At 53.2% G+C, this 18,629-nt stretch overlaps 1 protein-coding gene across 3 annotated transcripts in view; it reads right to left on the bottom strand.

Annotated features, from left to right (window-relative positions):
• Positions 1–12,464, bottom strand: part of GRIK4 (glutamate ionotropic receptor kainate type subunit 4) — a 472,259-nt gene extending 459,795 nt beyond the window's left edge. For 2 of the 3 annotated variants that reach the window (XM_024255906.3, XM_054525260.2), the window contains exon 1: positions 12,306–12,464. The gene's annotated coding sequence lies outside the window, so the exon portion shown is untranslated. Of the gene's footprint in view, positions 1–8,139; positions 8,250–12,305 lie in introns of all 3 variants that reach the window. The other variant, XM_054525265.2, reaches the window with a different exon arrangement.
• Between the last annotated feature and the right edge of the window lie 6,165 nt (positions 12,465–18,629).

Genomic DNA, 18,629 nt, shown 5'->3' with positions numbered 1-18,629 from the left:
ATGATGATCTCTGATGACCTCCCCAAAGCATCCAAGGGTGGCCTGACCTTGCTCTACCAGCCCCACCCTGATCATCTACCACCTGGGCTGCTCAGGTTCTTCCTCTGCTGGGAGCTGGAAGTTCCTTAGAAAGGCATGGCCACACAGAGAAGCAGTGGCTAAAGAGACGAAGGCAGACCCAGGCAACACCGAACCACAAAGCCCAGGTTCAGCTGTGTGACCTTGTGTCAGTGTCTCAGGTTCTCTGGACATCTGTGTTCTCCCTTGTCCAATGGGACTAATAAGACCTGCCGCGGAGGGCTGGTGTGAGGACCTGCAGTAACGCAGGACGGCAACTGGAGAAGCAGCGAGAGAAGTAGCAGCATTATTGGCCCAGGAATACAGGACAAAAGTCGGCTCCTCCTCCACCCCTAGAGCCCAGGGTCAAGCTCTTGACATCCCCCCTCCCACTTCCCTCCCCAAAGGAGCTGAGGGGAAGAGAGAGCCCAGCAGCCGCCACCCCGCAGCTCCGTATGGGAGAAATGCACTTTCTCAGCTGACTTCCGCTACTCAGACAGCCCAATTGCTTTGTTTACTGCCAATTTGCACCCCACCTGGCAGATCTCATGTTCCGGCCTATTTACTCTGGACTCTGGCAGGACCGTTACTTTTCAAAGGAGAGTCAGCTGGTGCTATTTTAGCAAAAATAAACTGGTGAGCTTCCTCCATCTAGTTGCCTACTTGTGCTCTTAGATTTGGGTCAGCTGAAATTTTGGCCCCCTGATGGGGTGTCTGCATCCCCACCCAGCCTCCTAGGAGCAGTGGAGAAGCAACAGTTCTCCTAGTCCTCAGGCTCCTGCCCCCAGGACCCCACCGCCAATCTGGCGTCTGACAGATTCGGCAGGTGTCTGTGCACACATTTTGTAGGGGCCCAGCCTTGAGATGGGGCCACCTGTGCTGCTCTGTGGCTGTGCCTGGCACATAGGAGGCACTCTGGAAACATGTGCTAAAGAACGGATGTGTGACAATCCTCGGCGCAGCCCTGTGGCCAAGGATCTATCTCCCTCATGAGGCAGGTCCCAGCCTTGGACATTTCTCTAGGCCCCCAGGCTGTTATCTTCCCGGCCAGGGGATTTCAGTTTGGGGAAGAGTCTTAGAAACTCAGGTAGGAGGAGACTGAAAGTTGGCTTTGCTTCTTGTTCATTAGGTAGTTTCACATTCAGAAGGCTGGAATGGGGTTTCAAGGAGGATGCAGAACAAAGACCCATGGGAGCCAGGCGCAGTGGCTCACACCTGTAATCCCAGCACTTTGGGAGACCAAGGTGGGCAGATCACCTGAGGTCAGGAGTTCGAGACCAGCCTGGCCAACATGGTGAAACCCTGTCTCTACTAAAAATACAAAAATTAGCCGGGTGTGGTGGTGCACACCTGTAGACCCAGCTACTCAGGAGGCTGAGGCAGGAGAATTGCTTGAACCCAGGAGGTGGAGGTTGCAGTAAGTTGAGGTCATGCCACGGCACTCCAGCCTGGGCAACCAAGCGAGACTCCGTCTCAAAAAAGAAAGAAAGAAAAAAAAGACCCATGGGAAATCAATTTGGCTCAGTCTAAGGTAAAACCTCCCGGTATGTTTAGAAGTCACTTGCAATGACTGAGCATATTCCCTATGCTGGGCAAGGCACTGGGTGCCTTCACGTGCTCCCTCGTTTCACAGCTGCCCAACTCAGGGATGGCCTGCCTTAGGATCACTCCAGAGCACGGCCCAGGCGGCCTAGTTCATATCCCAGCTCTATCACTCGGCTCATGTGTCATCTTGGGCAAGCTACATAACCTCTGTGGGTCTATTTCCTCATGTGTAAAGTGAGACAACAGTATCTACTTCATACGGTTGGCTGGAGAATCAACTTAATACATATAAAGCATCTAGAACAGTGCCTGGAAGGTGGTAAGTGCCCAATGATGTTAGCTTTCAGAAGAAGGGGAAAATGGAAAAAGAGGAAGAAGAGCAGAAGGCGGCAGCAGCCGAGGCAGGATAACCACCCGCGGGAGATAACAGAAGCTCAGGTAGGACGTCAAATGCAATGATCTTGAGTTCCTTCAAGAATAAGGTTCTAGGATTTATTTCACCTCCCTGGACTTCATTCAGTTTTCCCAGCAATACAACAGGCGTTATCATTACCTGACAAGTGCTGCTTTCTTCTGTGTGATATTCTCTACCTTGGGAACAGCAGGTGTTCCCAGGGACCACTGCCTCTACCACCACACAAACTGGAAGGCACAGGGTGGCAGATGCAGCCCTGGGCAAGGGGCAGGAGTCCTGGGAACTGATCCAACCTCCCAATCAAATAACTATGTGGCTTTCGGCTAGTTACTGAAATTCTGAGAGTCTGGGACAATAATTTTAACTGCCCTCCTATCTCTCAAGTTTGTGGCCCTGTGAGCTCTTTGGGGGAGAGGACACAAATCACCAAGAACATAATAAGCCGTTCGGCATGTGACTACCATCGGAAAGTGGCATTGTGGGCTGGGCGTGGTGGCGCACACCTGTAACCCCAGCACTTTTGGAGGCCAAGATGAGGGATCACTTGAGCTCAGGAGTTTGAGTCCAGCCTGGATAACACAGTGAGACTCCATCTCTCCAAAAAATCAAAATATTTGCCAGGCATGGCAGTGCATGCTTGTAGTCCCAAGCTATTGGGAGGATAAGTTGAACCCAGGAGGTTGACGCTACAGTGAGCTGTCATCGTGCCACTGCACTCCCACCTGGGTGAGAGTGAGACTCTGTCTGAAAAAAATGAAAAACAAAACAAAACAAAAAAAGAAAATGGCATTGCAACTTCAGCATAAGGGCAGAGTTGTGCTGAACTCCCACCTGGAAATAACTCTACAGGGTCTTCTGCATACCCTGTGCCCCGCCCAAACCCACTTTTGTCTTCTTTAATTCTGAAGATGCCTCTGCTGCCTCCAAAAAGAGAGATGCTCCAGTTTCCATCCCATCACCAGCCATGCTAGGGACATTGTTCTGTTGTCATCTTAGAACTGAACTAGGCTAGGGGAGATGCTGTCAGGAACAATAATGACCACGACTCTAACAATGCCACCATCGGGTTTCTTCCAAAGAGACTCCCTATTCTGCTGCTGTTGCTGAGAGTCCAAGACCCCAGTCAGATTCCACTCCTTCTAATCCTCGGCTATTAACCTGGGGCAGCCAGGCCAGCCAGCCGGGACGTTGGAGGAAGTGGTGAGTGGACATAACCCTGGTTGGTCCAGTGGGGGCAGGGCTGCTTTTAACCTCCTAAAGTCCTGTCTCACCTGAGCACTAATCAGTGCTCAGACTCGGCAGCTCAGGAGAGGGTCTCATCAATGCTTTATGTCGCTGCCTTCTTCCTGCCTCCACAGCAGGCCCTTCCCTGGATGGCCTCCATGGTGGAAAAGAATGGCACGTGATTCAGGAGGTGGCTCTTTCATCACTTCCCCAATGCTGCCAGTGACCCTCTCACTCAGGGATCAAAGAAATCAGGCCAAGGGAAGGCGAGTCCCAAAATGCATAGAGGCGCCACCACTCATTCTCCATGCCTGCTGATGGCTGGACAGGCTGGGACCGGGGCTTGAGGGCGCTGGTTCTGGAAATGAGCATTGGCCTCCTTGCCTAAGAGATGAGGAACAGAAGTATAGAAGCAGTAGTGAGGTAGGCTGGGCGCAGTGGCTCATGCCTGTAATCCCAGCACTTTGGGAGGCTGAGGTGGGTGGATCACCTGAGGCCGGGAGTTCGAGACCAGCCTGGCCAACATGGTGAAACCCTGTCTCTACTAAAAATACAAAAATTAGCCAGGTGTGGTGGTGGGCACCTATAATCCCAGCTACTCAGGAGGCTGAGGCAGTAGAATCGCTTGAACCCAGGAGGCGGAGGTTGCAATGAGCCAAGATCGCGCCTCTGCACTCCAGCCTGGGCGATAGAGTGAGACTCCATCTCAAAAACAGAAGCAGTAGTGAGGTAGCCAGAGGTAGAATCTAGGAATTAGGGAGGGATTAGCGCATATTTCACATAGACTTGTGCACCCACAAGCATGCATGCATGCACACAAAGGATTTCCCACTAGAGCTTGAAATCACACTGCCTGGGTACACATTTCAACTCTGCTTCTTACCAGCTATGGGACTCTGGGCTATTGAATCATCTACTCTGAATCTCAGCTTCCTCTTCTGTAAAACGGGTATAATAAACTTAAGGTTATTATCATAGTGCATTTGGGCCGCTGTAACAAAATACCATAAACTGGGTAGCTGGTAAACAATAGAAGTTTGTTTCTCACAGTTCTGGAGGTGGGGAAGCCCGAGATCAAGGTGCTGGCAGATTCAGTGTAGGGTGAGGGCTTTTGGGTTCATAGATGGGCCTGCTCACTGTGTGCTCACATGGTGGGAGGGGTGAGGGGGCTTTGCAGGTTCTCTTTTTAAGGGCATAATCCCATTCGTGAGGGCTCTGCTCCATGACTTAATCACCTCCCAAATGCCCCACCTCCTAATACTATCACTCTGGGGGTTAAGATTTCAACATGAATTCTGCGGGAACACCAACATTCAGTTCATAGCGGTTAGTAGGAAGATTAAGATAATATATGGAAAGCACTTTGCATTGTACTTGGCACATAATAAGCATTGAATAATTATTAGCTATTATTATTGTCATCATCATTGTTGAATTCACATCTATGTGTCAGCCTAGTGTTAGAGACAAAAGCACAAGGCCCTATCCGTGCCCCCACAGAGCCCACGGTCTAGTGCCTTAAAGAATCAAAATCATCCGCCTGCTTAGTTCTAGACCAATTTTGTTTGGATGCTGCAACTGGACCAAACAATTTGTTGAAGCATCTCTTTTCCAGCCCTCTCGCTCCTGCATGCAGGGCCACGAGACTCAGCAAAAGACACAGGCTAAGCCAGGCACAGTGGCTCATGCCTGTAATGTCAGCACGTTGGAGGCTGAGGCCGGCGGATCACCTGAGGTCAGGAGTTTGAGACCAGCCTGGTCAATGGTGAAACCTGGTATCTACTAAAAATACAAAAAATTAGCCGGGGATGGTGTTGGACACCTGTAATCCCAGCTACTCAGGAGGCTGAGGCAGGAGAATCACTTGAACCTGGGAGGCAGAGGTTGCAGTGAGCCAAGATCGCGCCATTGCACTCCAGCCTGGGCAACAGAGCCAGACTCCATCTCAAAATATTTTAAAAATTTTAAAAAGACACAGGCTGGGAAGCCTGGAGCCCTGGGCTTATGCTCCAGCTCTGCCACTCCCCTGTTACACTGCTTGGACAAGTGACTTAAACACCCTGGGCTTTGGGCCCCTTGTCTCTCTGGGGCTTGGACTAAACCCACTATAGACTTTTCTGATTAAAAAAAAAAAAATAGCTTTGCTGCCTTCCAAATCCCCATCCTTTCACCAGCCTTGCTAGAGACACTATTCCGTAGAGTCTTAGGAACTGGACTGGGCTAGGAGAGACGCTATGAGGATGCAACACAATAATAACTACTAATAACCACTGCTGCCACGGACTGGTGCTCAGCACAGCTGCTGAGAGTCATGGAGGCCAGGGTGGGCTTGCATAGCTTTGTGCCCAAAGTTGCACTGCTGGAACTGGAAGAGCTGGGATTTGTCCTATGTATCTGATCTGGAAGTGGTCAGGCCAACCACTGCACCACACAGCCTCAGTGGGAGCAATGGAGGTTCCCACCCCGACTACCCCAGCAGGGAGGGAGACACAGGGAGTGCCCTTCACTCACTCCCGGAACACAACCTCCCTTCTCAGCAGCCTCCACAGGCTGGAGAACAGGGAGAGCAGAAACCAGCCAACACCGCCTTCCCCTGCCTCCAGATGTGCCCTATCTTCCACGCCTTCTTAAACTTTTCTTTTTTATTAAGTGTGCCTTGCAGCCAGCCTCTCACACATCTTAACCTCCTCTGGGCTATTGATTTCTCATTCTATTAAATCCTCCTCTTTAACTCTGGCCCTTAAACTCCAATTCCAAACCTGTGTCTACTCCCCAGTCACACTCCCAGGCCACCACTACGACTCCTCTGTGCTAGGGGCCGGCCCCTTCCCACTCCCTCCTGGGGGCCTTCACAGGACTATCACACTCAACTGGGAACTCCGTGAAGTAGAGTTTATTCTATGCCTTTGTTTATAGGGCGGAAACCGAGGCAGCAATCCTAGCCTGGCCTTCTATTTCCCAGCTGTCCCCTTCCCGAGATGCCCACTGTGACTTGGCACTCAGGCGTCTGCGTCCTCTCTCCTGACACCCCACAGCACAGCACAGCTATCACCATCACCACTTGGGTCTCCCTGCTCTCCAACTTTACGCGGAAGTCAGGGGTGCACAGGCAGGGGCACCGTTTGCCTCAGGGGGCCTGCCCATGGCCTCCCTCGGGCAAACGATGCCAGCCTCACTTTAACAACACAAGTGGACACTAAGAGGCTGGACACTGAGGAGAGGAGAGGATCGCACCAAGGAGCCTGGGACACCCCATTCCCGGAAGCCTAAGGCCACACAGCCCCTCTGGCTGCTCTTCACCCTCCGCAGCCTCTGAATTTATCTCTGTAACAAGCGTCTGTCAAACATGAGTTGAGGTCCCTTAAATGGGACAAATATTGACTTAACACCTGTTCTGTGCAAGCACTAGGGATAGCTCAGTGAACAAAGCAGACAAGGCCCTGCCCATTTGGATGGGAGCTCCACACTCGGTCTCCGGCGGTGACAGGCACAGATGGAGGAACTTCCAGGGCAGTGAATATCAGACACTAGGGTCCCGGTACTGTGGAGGGAGGGTGGCGAGGGCTGGCAGGAGGCTGAGGAGGTGAGACTGAGGCATGCGAGATGCCTTAAGCTGGCCCCCGGCAGCACGTGCCCCAGGCCTGTTCCTGCACAAGACTAGACAGTGGCTGCTGCCCAGGAACGCAGCAGCCGCCGCCCGAGGTGAGCCCCGATGGCTCCAGGCTCCTCCTCAGGCACAGCACATCCAGGCACGCACTGTCAGCTTTCCCTCAGACCTGCTTCCCCCTCTGGCTTCCCTATTCCCCTCGCATCGCCCTTCCCCCTGGTCTCCAGCACTGGAAATCTCAAAGTTATCTCTGACACTTCCGGCTCCTTCATCTGCTGCATCCAATCTGTCAGCGCGCTCTGCTGTTCTTGGAAATGTCATTCAAGCTTACCCCTCTTTCGCCTCACTGTCACCAGCGCCCAGGCCCAGCCCTCAACCTGCGCTTCTGCACAGCACTCCTCTGCCCACGAATTTTCACCGGCTCCCCCGAGCCTGCTGCACTGACCTGAGTCTCTTCTCTTTGGTGGTCAGGGTCCTCTTGGATTCCAGCAGTTCTACCCACCCCGTCTACCATGACAATCCTCTGTTCCCTGACTCCAGCCTTCTGCTGCACACGGGACTCTTCTCCCACTTGCCTCGTCCTGTGCCCAAGCGCCCAATCCTCAGATCATCCTCTCTCCCCTCATCCTGCCTGCACAGCCCCTTCTCAGCCTCCTCACTGTGAGTCTTCCTTCCCCAATTCCTGAGCACCCCTGCCAGCTCCTGCCAGGTCTGAATGCTGGTGGCAGGTGCAATCAACACACACGCCATGTTCCCAGAGACCGGGTGTCTTGGTGTGCTATCCACCCAAACTATCACCCTGTGGGAGAGGAGGGTCCTGCCCACCCCCGAACAGGGGACTCCACAACCACCCCATCCCTGCTGGGCTCTGTGTAAATGACTTAAGTGCTCAGTTATTTAAAGAAAACCCATGATGAATCAAAAAGTGTCTCCCTCTTGTTTTTTAAAGCAGAGGATGCCCAAGTGTAGGGGAAGAAGCTGGGGTCCTACCACACTCACCAGTCTGGGATGTGGGACAGAGTGTGTGACCCCCTGGTACTCCCTTCCTCATCTGTGAAAAAGGAGATGCCCACAGCTAACTCGCGGGGTAGCTGGAGTGACTGAGCGAAACAAACGGAGTACGCAGTCAATACAATGTTACATTGATTCCTTCCTTCCTTCCCATAATTTACCCAGCCTGCAACTGTGGCGTAAGTTTTTTGTTCATATTGGATTTACTAAACGTAAGGCATACCCTATTTTATGTAACAGAATGTTATAATCAAGCAACAACTATATCTTATGTCCTTACTATGAAAAGGGCCGATTTACAGGATGTTGAAGAACAGCCTCGCTCTGCTGGGAGTCGGAGAATGTGAAAAGGTGTCAGGCAAAGGCCTTGCTCCTCCAGGGATCTGCCGTCTGGGTGGGGAGACAAACGGACAGACGATTACCAATACCAGGTAGGATCCGGGGGCTCAGCCAGCCCATACAGAGGGAGAGCAGGAGGAGGCCACCCAGAGAATGTGCCCTCGATACCCACGCAGGTGCCCTTCACACCGGATGAGCCACACTCCCACTCACATTCCATGCTGCTAACCCTCTGAAGCAGGTGAGAGTTATCCCCATTTTACAGGTGAGGCCAGTGAGGCTCAGAGTTCCCATTTTACAGGTGAGGGCAGTGAGGCTCAGAGTTCCCATTTTACAGGTGAGGCCAGCGAGGCTCAGAGTCCCCATTTTACAGGTGAGGCCAGTGAGGCTCAGAGTCCCCATTTTACAGGTGAGGGCAGTGAGGCTAAGAGTCCCCATTTTGCAGGCGAGGGCAGTGAGGCTCAGAGTCCCCGTTTTACAGGCGAGGGCAGCAGGGCTGAGAGAGGAGAGGCTACTTGTCCGAGGTCATGCAGGGAGTGATGCGAGGACAGGAACCCAGGTCTGCCTGACACTTGGTAGCTGGAACTGGTTCCTCTTCCAGCAGCACCTTGAAGGCTGGGCAATATATGGATGGGAGGAAAAGAGGAGGAAATGCAAAGGGCCAGGGTGAGGACACAGTGCCAGGGCTGGGTGGCAGGGGGAGGGGGGACAAGATCATGCCAGACACCACATTGTGACATAAAGCTGGGGTCAGCGTGCAGAGGGCCTTCACCTCTAAGGCATCTTGGAAGGCACTGCCGCTGAGGGCTGCTGAGACACGGTCCCCTGTGAGAAGCGTTACCCTCTGTAAGAAGACAGGCACAGCGGCAGGATGGCTGGAAACTGAGGCTGGAGGCCCAGCAAGGAAGCTTTCAGGACCCTAACTCAGGGTGAACAGCCAAAGGCCCAAGTAGGGACCACGGCAGTGGGAGAGCAAAGGTCGGAGTGGACACTTGAAGTGCCCAGAAGAACTGAGTGGGCTGAGGCCTAAGGCACCAGAGAGAGGGAAGGAGGGTGCCCCAGGCGCCCTGGCTGCATGCCTGGGGGAACCCAGCCGTTCTTTCCACAAGAAGGAGGCAAGAGGCAGTGTCCACTTGGGGTAGGGGGTGGTTGGTTGGGTCTAGGGAGTGGCAGGACACCCAGGCAGCCAGTCTAAGGCTGAGGAGACTACAGAGCAAAGACTCCACCAGGCCTGGGGTGGGGGTGGAGACTACAGAGCAAAGACTCCACCAGGCCTGGGGTGGGGGGTGGAGACTACAGAGCAAAGACTCCACCAGGCCTGGGGTGGGGGTGGAGACTACAGAGCAAAGACTCCACCAGGCCTGGGGTGGGGGGTGGAGCGGTGAACCATCACTGGAGACGGTGAAGGGGATGAACTGAGGAACAGGCAGGACCAAGGGTGGGCTTTCTGAGGACTGAACAGCTGAGACCTTAAAAAGCAACAGCAACGAGCCCAACAGCACTGGACTGAGTGTCCAGAGGCCTGGGACCCAGCTGTGGAGCCTTGGATAAGGCACCCAGCCTCTCTGAGCCTCAGTTTCTGTTGGGTCATGAATTCCTCCTTATAAGGCTGTCTGTAAGGAGTGATCAGATGCTTGCAGGGCTCTAGTAGAGATCAAATGAAGTAATTGTTCTGAGAGGCATCTGGAACGCCGCAGAACCCCATACACACATAAGGGATTAGTACTATGCAGAAGCACCAAGAGATGCATCCTTCCCACACGTGCTCGGCGCTGCCCACCCTCGCCAGCCACACGAAGGCCAGCTTCCACCTCGCTGCTCCTCTTGCTTTCTGAGCAGTCTCTCCCCCAACCCAGGGCCGGTCCCCCTGTCCTCCCTTCCATCTCTGGATGGCTGAGAACCACCTCAGAAGCAGCTGAGCCCCTCTCTCCTGGACACCCTGACTCCCTGCAGCTGGGACTTTCTCCTAGAGTCTCTCTGCCTGTCTCCCGGTACTAAAGTTCCCTCTCCATCCTAAGGGAAAGCCAAAGTGGAAATCAGACCACAAAGCCAACCCAGGCTCTCGGAAGAATTTTCAGTGCTGGGGAAGACAGCAGCCACCGATCAAGATGCCCAGGTAGGGGGATGGGAAAAACACAGAAAACCAAGATCTCTTCTCAAACTCCCCTCCCGAGCATCCACCTCTTCCCCATCCGGAGGGACCAGTGCTGCCTCTGGGTTTCAGGTGGCAGGTCCAGAGGAGGACAGGGTTTCAGGTGGCAGGTCCAGAGGAGGACAGGGGGGTGGAGCTGGTGAGGCAGGCAGGAGGCTGGTGGGCAAGCCCGGGCCACAAGGAATGAACAAAATATGGAAAATTAAACAAACCCAGACACTGTAATGTGTGCATATTAGATTAACTCTCCGAAGGGTCGTGACCTTGAGAAACACATCCAGCCAGTGAGAAAAATAATAAACCTGATTAATGATGAAGCCTGAGCTGCAGCTTCAGCAAATAAAGCCAGGATGATGACGCCCAGTGGAATTCCAGGGGCTCCCATCCCTGGTGGGACCGGAACACAGTGGACCTCGACAAGCCCCTTGCCCCGACCACGCGAGCACAGACACTCAGGGAGTAAGGCAGGACCGGATTTGTCTCTCAGATGCCCACTACCAACCCAGACGGCCTCTCTCCCCGGAGATAACACGCCCGCAGTTTCCCGGTGCTCCTAGAAGTGTCACTACCACACAGGTGACCCAGAGGGAGTGAAAGTGAAGGTAGTTCTTTGTTCCTGGTAGGGCTCAGTCCTCCTGACCAGCCCTCAGACCTCTTGGCCTGGTCTTGACAGCTGCCCACTGCTTGGCAAAAGGGCCCAGCTGTGCCCAGAGCTCCCCTCCTCTTTCCAGACAACCCAGACCCTTGGGAGACATGCCCAGGAGAGCCACTGGAGGGAGGCAGGGAGGTGGCACCGCGTGGCATCACCAGACAACAGCACCAAGAGGAAGATGGCAGCATCAAGTACAGATGCCAAGAGCCACGCAGCCCAAGGTCCAGCCCGGGAGTGGCTCGGCCCGCATTGCCCCACCACTGCCAGGCAGACGGGCCAGAGGCGCCCGGGGCCCAGCCCCCTCGGCCGCCTCCTCCCCCACCCCAAGGCCCTCAGCCAACTCTCCCCAGGCTCCAACTCCTCCCCTTACTTTGCTCAGCTCAAGGGAGCCAGGGAAAGAGACACAGGTGCTCTCAGTGCCTTGAACCCCCTGTCCCAGCTGTCGCCTGCACGCCCTCCACCCCAGCCAGGTCGGAGCGCACAGCTCTGCCAGTCCTCACTGGAGAGAATCTAAATCAGCTCCCCTCCCCCTCCGCCCCAGCCCCCTCCCCCATCACGCGCCCATTGCAGGTCTCTAGAGTTTCTCCCTCACTTCCCGCTCGGATGAACTAGGGTGGGATGGGTAGGAGCCCCATTCGCCCCGGGAAAGAGGATCATTTCTGATAGGACGCTGGTTCCCCCAAGCAAGACGGTGTAGAGGGTTGGGGGTGTGGTGGTGGCCCGAGTCCAGTGCAGGGGCAGGGGGCAGTCAAGGCAGATGGCAGTGAGGGAAGGGGGAGGGGGCTTGGTGGGATGCCAGGCTGAGCCGGGATGGGGGGCTGTAGCCGGGGAACAGCGGCGCTGGGAGAAGCGGAGGGTGACGAGGTGTAGGGGAGACGCGCCAGGCTGGGAAGGGGCTGTCATCCCTGCAGGGGGCAGAGGCAGAGCTGGGAGTTGCACGGGGAGGGGGAGGACCACAGCGGGAGGACGGCAAGCCCGGGGAAGGGATGCGGAAGGAGGGAGACGGACCGGGATGAAGACTAGAGGAACTACGGGAGCAGAGCGGTGGGGGTTCGGCGGCGAATCTGGAGACGCAGGAACCGAAGTGCCAGGGACCGGGCTGGCGGGAGGCGGGAGCAGGAAGGAGGGCGCGGGGGCGGAGGCCGGGGCAGGGGTGCGGGGCCGTGGCCCCCGAGGGCAGGAGCGGCGGAGACGTCAGAAGTCGGAGTGCGGGTGCGGGAGGGGCCCGGGCGGAGGGGACTCGGGGGCGCGGGGGCAGCGCAGGGAGCGGGCCGGGGGCGCCGCGAGGGGCCGCTGCCCTTACCTGGGCGGCTCCACACTCCGGGGGCTGAGCCGGGAGCCGGGCGCTGCTGTTGGCCGTTTTTCCTCTTCCGCAGCAGCCGCGGCGGCTCCAGCCCGATCCGCCCGCAGCTGAAGGCAGTCTGTGTCCGGCTGCGAGCGAGCCCGGCGCGGGGAGCGCGGGAGGAGCGCGGCGAGACGCGGGGCGCCGCCCGGCGGGCAGCTGGGGAACTGCTGCGGCCCCGCGCACGGCCGGCCTGGGGGGCGCCCCTTCGGGGCCGGGCCGGAGCGCCGCGGGCAGCTGCACGGCCCCCCAGCACCCCTCGGAGCCTCGCTCGGGAGCCCAGGCGCGGGGGCGGCGGGGGCGGCGGGAACGGCGGGGGCTGCGGCGGGCAGGGCGGGCGCGGGTCCGCGCGGCCGAGGGCAAACTTGCGGCTGCCGGGGGGCCCGGGGCCGAGCGGGAGGCGCCCGGCTGGGGAGCGGCGCCCGGCAGAGGCTAGGGGCGCGCAGCCAAGCGGGCGCTGCGAGGTGCGGACCTCAGGTAGGGAACCCGGCGCAGCCCGCACCCTCCACCGCCCTGCGCACAGGGGCAGCCCGCCCCGGCCCCGAGGAGTTATTAGCCCGGCCGGCTTCAGCGAGCAAGGGGCGCCTCCTGGTGGCATTCGGGGAACAGCGCGGGGGACGAGCGTACCCTGTTAGAAGAGACTGCGGCCTCAGTGGTGCGGAAGATGGAGAGAGGTGGAGGTTTCGTGGAAAGAGACAAGAGCACCTTGTTCAGGAGGCTGAAGAGCAACAGCTTGCATGGACTCATTCCAGAGCACTGTTATATACACACCAACATCTTGGAAGGATCTCATGTTATGCATGAAGATCCTGAGGCGAGGGGTGAAGGGACCAGGCCAAGAACACACGGGGAGCAAGTGGCAGGACCCAGGAGACAACCCCGCTTTCTGACACGCGGTTCATTTCAGTACACCGTGTGGTTCATCCTATTACAACAGAGTTGCCCTTAGGAGGAGGCTGGGTGAAGAGGGGGTCCTGGGGGAACAGGAGGAAGTGCAAGGGACATGTGACCCCCCGAAACCTATTAGCTCCCTCTTATCCAACCCGCAGGGTCTCTGTCTTGGGCAGACCACCAAACTGATCACACCAGCCCTCTCACCTTCAATGGCCTGTATCCCCACACCCAACCATCAGCACTCCCACAATCTCATTAAGCTCTCTGTGAAGGGTTTGTTCACAGACGTCCTTGGTCAGGTCTCACGCATGAGGCAGACTATCGGGACTATAGACTGTTCTGGACTTTGCATTCCCCGGGGAGGGCTGGCTGGCTAGCCTGGGCGGGTACTGGGCCTCCTGCTTCAGGGAGGATCTGGGCCTCAGGAGTCGTGCCTATCCCTCCCCCAGCTCCACAGACTGGCTGGATGAATGCCATATGGGAACAGGACTCCATTCCTCCAGCTAGACATTGTTTAGCACCTACTGTTTGCCAAGACTATACCACTTACACAAGTGTGATTCCCAATAATCAACTTTGCAGGGTAGGTGTTGAGGTGACACTAGTCCCGTTTTACAGAGGCTCTTAAACCTATTAAGGTTTAAGACCACCTGTAAGCCAGTCACACAAAACTAATTTCTAATTCCAACTTTATTCCCCCACTCTAGAACCCCCTCTCTCTCGTGCAAAATGGACAGAACAGGTGCATGAGCCTAGCAGAAAGTGTGCGGGGCTGGGAGGAGGGAGAGGCATCCCTGTGATCCCAGCAAGCAATTTCACTTCCCTGGACTTCAGTTCCCATAACTCTAAAAGTGAGGGAAGCAGACTAGATAATCTCTCAAGCCGCGCAAACTCTGAAATGTCAAGCATGGATCCCCGGCCCCTTTCACAGGAAGAATGCAAGATCAGCGAGACCAGAGAGGCTTATTAAGTGTTTGGAAAGAAAAATACTATATAAGTGAAATGCTTCATCATATTCTTTTGCCTGGTGATCTCATCCTATTAACCAGGGAAGCGGGGAGGAGCTTTTGGCAGGTCAGAGAGATTGCTGATGGCTCTGGAGATAGTCTTGGCTGTGGCCTCTTGAGAGCCCTGGTTTCTCCCCTTCTTGCAAGAATGGTTCTTTCTTTTCCTTTCTTAAGGCCTCTGCCCCTAGAAGCAGGGAGTCCCTACCAGTCACAGGGTGGACAACAATGTCAGCGAAGTCTGCCGGTACAGAAGCCTCAGCCTGGTTGCCCCCACCCACTCTCCTGTCTCCCCGTGCTGCAAGATGTTGAGTTCTTTGGGATACTCACTACTTGCTCTCCACCTTTTTTACTACTGAATTTCAGTATCACCTATCAAAATTCAATTCCAGGCAAGCTGACTTCTCAAGCTCAGCTCCAGGGGTGGGAAGGTCAGTCCAGATATTTTTTGGAAGCCAGAGGGGGAGAATGTCAGAGGGCCACGAGGCTGGCCCCGCTGATCTACTCTGAGGCTGCTGCCTTGAATGAAAAAACAGACGGGTTGGGAAATGGGGCTCCCACCTCTAGAACCTCTCATCTGAAACATCCCTCACAGCCAGCTGCTATGCTGTGCAGGACGGATAGGGTTCATTGTGCTTGGGTGTCATGGTGGCCAGAGCCCACAGGAAGGAGTTTGTTCTCTCGGATTTATCTTCAGTTTCTTCCATCTGTCTGCCTCTGGTATATCCACTAAGAAGAATATTTGATCTTAAATGTACCTGCCATGTCTTTTCCGAAGGTCCCTTTGAAAGTTCATCACACATTCATAATGATCCCTCTGCTTAAATGGGGCCAGCTGAGGCACACAGTGAGCAGGTGACTTGTTGTCACCTTGCTGAATGGCACATATCATATCATGTCACCATATCTTAGAAACTGTTGCAGCAGCCCTCTAGCTGGTCTCCCTGCCTTTAAATTGGCTCCCTCCAATATGTCTACAAATGGCTGCCAGAGTGATGTCTCTAAAACAAGCTTCACCACTTCACACCCTTGCTGAAAACCCCTTCATGACCTCATATTGAGTCCAAAACTTTTTTTTTTTTTTTTTTTTTTTTGAGACAGAGTCTCACTCTGTCACCAGGCTGGAGTGGAGTACAGTGGCGGAATCTTGGCTCACTGCAACCTCCGCCTCCCGGGTTCAAGTGATTCTCCTGCCTCAGCCTCCTGAGTATCTGGGACTACAGGCACCCGCCACCACGCCTGGCTAACTTTTGTATTTTTAGTAGAGACGGGGTTTCACCATGTTGGCCAGTCTGGTCTCCAACTCTTGACCTCGTGATCTGCCCGCCTCAGCCTCCCAAAGTGCTGGGATTACAGGCGTGCGCCGCCGCACCTGGCCTCGAGTCCAAAACTTCGTAGCACAGCATACAAGGTCCTTGCTTACTTCCCCGCCTCACCCATCATCCATTTCCGTCCATCTCACCTTCAGTCAGTACCAAGCAGCATCGAGTTCTCTGCTCATCCCATTTCATACCTCTGTGCCTTTAACACACTGAATTCTGCCCAGAGTTCCCACCCCACCTCCCACATACACACAGATACACAAGTTCCTATTAACCGCTCAGAATTCTGTTTAGGAACCTCTCCTACTAGAAGTTTATCGTACCTGGCTATCTAGTCCCTTCCCAACAGAAGTAATTACTCCCTTCTCGGGATCTCTCTTGTACTTGTTAGAGTTTATGGTCACTTACTTGGTTCACATCTGCTCTCGCTAATAGACTGTGAGCTTGTTCTCCTGGATTTATATTTTAGCTTCTCCCTTCTTTGTATTTGCCTCAGGTATATCCGCAAAGCAGATATTTGATCTTAAATTTACCTACCATTTCTTTTCCAAAGGAACCTTGAAGGTTCATCTCAAGTTCATAATGAGACTACAGGCTTTTTAAAAAACCTCTGGCTGGGCGCGGTGGCTCACACCTGTAATGTCAGCACTTTGGGAGGCCAAGGCGGGTGGATCACCTGAGGTCAGAGTTCAAGACCAGCTTGGCCAACATGGAGAAACCCTGTCTCTACTAAAAATACAAACTTATCCGGGCGTGGTGGCATGGGACCTGTAGTCCCAGCTACTCAGGAGGCTGAGGCAGGAGAATCACTTGAACCAGGGAGGCAGAGGTTGCTGAGATCACGCCATTGCACTCCAGCCTGGGCAACAGGAGTGAAACTCCATCTCAAAAGCAAAAAAAAAAAAAAAAAATCTATTAACCACACAGTACTTGGCATAGGAGGTGCTTAGTAAATGTGTTGAATGGATAAACCAATAGAGAGAAGGGGTTAATGAGGTCTACAGTTCTGGCAAATCGGATTTTCTCCTGTCATTTGTCCAAATGAGTCAGATGAAATCCTAACTGGCAAATATGAAACTGTGCCCTTGGTAAGCTTAAAGTCTTTACAACCTAAGTTGAAGTTGGGGTTCACATTTGAGGAACTTAGCTTGGAAGAAGCAAGGGCCTGATTATATATCATATTGCAAGCCAGTATTAAAATTCGTCAATCCTATCAGAGTACTTAAACTCCAGATTAAAAGAAAATAAATTCTGTGTTCTTCTTGTCACTTGTTTGGAGGATAAATGGTTCATTCTTACAGCAGATGTCTCACAGAACCAGTTTTGAAGCAGAAGTGAGTTAGAAGGAGAAATGTCCTTGATGTTTACTCATGCTTTAAAGGATGCAGTAAGCAGTGGTTTTTCCCAGTGATATTATGGATAAGTGTTGGCAAAGAGCAAACATATATGTGTGTGTGGTTCACGTAGTCCCCAAGTCTCATGGCAGCATGCTGTTTAACGTAGCTGGCTGCAAATACTACATTGAATGTTAAAAGGTCACATCCCCACTTGACAACTATATTATTACGCAGCTCCCTCCCCCCAATGTCTCTTGTCTCATTTATTAGTCTAGGTGTAAAGAATACTGCTCGCACTGAAATTAAAACAAAAATTTAGATCATCCTTAATCAGAATATAACCTGCCTCTCATTCTGCAGCCCTGCTCCCATCCCTCATGTGAGAACCTAATTCATTTCTACCACGTGTCTCAGTTTCCACTTGCTACTCTGCAGAGGAGATAAGCTGCTGTGACAATAGTTCTTCAAGACATCTCTGGTGCCTATTATGTGCCAGGCACCAAAGACAAAATAGGAAACCAGACAAATCCAGGGCTGGTCCCTTTAGTGTTGGTAGTCAAGTAAAAGATGTTATAGAGGCACTACATTTTCCTTCTAACAGTTTTGGTCCACTTGACGTCAGGTATGTTCTTTATGGCATTTTGCAATTAACTCAGTTACATGATCATAGTTTAGTCTGACAGTCGGGGTGGAGGCAGGGGAAGGGGCGTGCGACTTATGGCAACTCAAGAGTTGGAGCCAAGGGCCTTTAGCACACAGAGGCTTGGGTATGCCCTCAGAATTCTCAGTCTGAATCTTCCATAGACCTGCATTGTAGCCAGGAGTCTTCCACTATGGCCATGCCTGTCTGGGAAAGGAGAATTGCTGCTCATTTGCACAAATAAAGGCTTTAACCAGTTCCACCGTAGTAGGGCTACTATGCTTACGTCTAAAAGCGGGATTTTACTTGTGATAAGCTTTATACTTTCACATTCATCTTTCATCATTTGATTCTCATAGTTGGTCCAGGTAGGTTCCATTACACGACACTATAGATATAAACCACTCAGTCAGGAAATAGCAAAACTGGGCTAAAACTCAGGGCTTCCGGCTGCACAAAAGACACTGGTCAAAGATCGCTATGAAAGTCAAGTTGTATAAAATGTTAAGTAAGTATTAAAGCCGCAGTATTTTCCCCCATCCTTTTACTGTTTTTCTTCACCACTTCCAACAATAAGAGCAACTGAAGAAACAATCCACTCAAACAGGAGGAAGAGGTCGGAGGATGAGGAACAGAGTGGCATTTTCTACCTGGGAGCAAAGCACAATCTCTTAGCAATGGAAGGTACAGAGAAAAGGATCTGTCTTCTCAATGCAACCACCCCAGGATATCAAAAATAAGGTGGCAGTTTTCATATTGCCCCAGGTGTTTGGGGTTTGCAATTTACCTAGAGTATAGTTTTGTCTGAAGACTGGCATTAAATAGTCCTATAAATTATTATGAAATAAGACAGGGATATTATAAAGGCATTCAAAGGCAAAAAAGCATGTGTGTATACATATGTGCATATATGCCTATATGTGTATACATATTTCTGTATATATGTACTTCATAGATACATATATCTCTCATCATATATGTAATTCACCATCATGCAATAGAGTAATAATTTATTGTACAGCTTCTGTCTGCCAGGTACAGCATAGTATTAGACACTATAGGGTACAGAAAGAAAAACTGGCCACGGT

The sequence above is a fragment of the Pongo abelii genome, chromosome 9, assembly GCF_028885655.2.
Source record: "Pongo abelii isolate AG06213 chromosome 9, NHGRI_mPonAbe1-v2.0_pri, whole genome shotgun sequence".
NCBI classification, from domain to species: Eukaryota; Metazoa; Chordata; class Mammalia; order Primates; family Hominidae; genus Pongo; species Pongo abelii.
The sequence above is the reverse complement of the archived record's forward strand: the minus strand, read 5'-3'. Positions and strand labels throughout refer to the sequence as shown.